This window comes from Dama dama, chromosome 17 (genome assembly GCF_033118175.1).
Source record: "Dama dama isolate Ldn47 chromosome 17, ASM3311817v1, whole genome shotgun sequence".
NCBI classification, from domain to species: domain Eukaryota; kingdom Metazoa; phylum Chordata; class Mammalia; order Artiodactyla; family Cervidae; genus Dama; species Dama dama.
The window spans coordinates 23,316,313-23,318,112 of NC_083697.1; the positions used below are offsets into that span (position 1 = coordinate 23,316,313).

Genomic DNA, 1,800 nt, shown 5'->3' on the forward strand with positions numbered 1-1,800 from the left:
GCTGGCTTAGGAGATTGCTAGTCAGTCTCTACCCCCACGCTGGCTGTGGCTCTCCCAGCCCCTTGGCAGCCTCTGCTTCAGATCCGCCCTCTGCTCTCGACCCCTCACACACTACCCACCTTGGCAGAGTCCGGTGATCGATTTTAACACCACGGTGGGCATCTCCATTCTGAAGTCTCGCTGTACATTGACTTGCTTGAATACGGATGTGCTCATTCTCTGCTTTTAAAGGCATTTTGTTTATCATGCCTTATAATAATTACAGGGTTTTATAGTTTAAACCAATGCTGTTTGATAGAAACATAAAACAAGCTCCAAATAAAAGCCATAAATGTAAATATGAATTTTTAGTAGCCACATTTTTTAAAGTGTCTGAAAAGGATTTATTTAGAGCATGAATGACACTTTAAAGTTAGGGGTAGGAGTCTTATTTTTTATTTTTGTGCGGTAAAATGATACATTTCTAGAAATTTCAAGGTAAAATATGTTGGTCATTCCCTGGTGGCTCAGATGGTAAAGCATCTGCCTACAATGCGGGAGACCCAGGTTCAATCCCTGGGTTGGGAAGATCTCCTGGAGAAGGTAATGGCAACCCACTCTAGTATTCTTGCCTGGAAAATCCCATAGACGGAGGAGCCTAGGAAGCTACAGTCCATGGGGTCGCAAAGAGTCGGACATGACAGAGCGACTTCACTTCACTTATGTTCACCCAAGTTTGTGTTCATCCTCGCTTGCATTAAGGACTAGTGTGGAAGACTAAACTAAATGGAATTACTTGCCTGCTTAGTCATGCCCAACTCTTTGCAACTCCATGTGCTCCCAGCTCCCCTATCCATGGAATTTTTTCCAAGCAAGAATACTGAAGTGGTTTGCCATTTCCTCCCCTGAGAACTCTTTCCAACCCAAGGATCAACCCACATCTCCTGCATCTCTTGCATTGCAGGCGGACTCTTTACCACTGAACCATCAGGGAAGCCTCTAGAGAAAGAGAATAAATAGGAATGGAGAACAGAAACCCCATTTTCCTGGCTCTTTCCCAGATAGTTCTAGCTGGAAGTCCCCGTGGGCACTTCACTGCCTTCAGAGAATCCTCCTCTACCAAGGGTTATCTACCCAATAGCTGCCAAAGCTTCTCAAGCCCTGAAGCCTCGCAAAAGGTTGCCCCCCTGCCCACCATGACTGCCTGCAGGAGGGGAAAATCCAGCGGCCACTGAGATCCTTCTGTGAACTGTCACTGTCAGGAGGAAAGACCCAGTCCATCCAGTGTTTTAAAGAGGTATCAGTGACCAATGCTGTCCAGTTTTAGCCTTTATTACACATATGCACCAACCACACCAACTCCAGAGGTGGGAGAACAACCTTAAGACTGACACCATGTTTTGCTCAATATCGCTCCTTTCATTTGCTGCCGGGGCATCTTCTGTGCGGCAGCCCCGCCTCCTTCTCTGCATGGAGTGTGTTCCGAGACCCAAGTGGATGCCAGAAACTGAGGGGGGCACTCAGCGCTACGCATACTAGTTTTTTTTTCCTATATTTGCATGCCTGTGATGAAGTTTAATGTAGAAATTAGGTACAAAAGAGACTATCTGAACTGCTCACATTTGTGGCCATTATTAAGTAAAATGGGCTTCCCTTGTGGCTCAGACAGTAAGAATATGCCTGCAATGTGGGAAACCCAGGATCAAGCCCTGGGTCGGGAAGATCCTCTGGGGAAGGGGATGGCTACCCACTCCAGAATTCTTGCCTGGAAAATTCTATGGGCAGAGGAGCCTGGCAGGCTTCAGTCCATGGGGTTGCAAA

At 46.8% G+C, this 1,800-nt stretch overlaps 1 non-coding gene across 1 annotated transcript; it reads left to right on the forward strand.

Annotated features, from left to right (window-relative positions):
• Positions 1–495: 495 nt before the first annotated feature.
• TRNAC-ACA (transfer RNA cysteine (anticodon ACA)) lies at positions 496–567 on the forward strand. The gene has a single exon. It is a non-coding gene; the product is annotated as a tRNA-Cys (tRNA).
• The last annotated feature ends 1,233 nt before the right edge of the window (positions 568–1,800 follow it).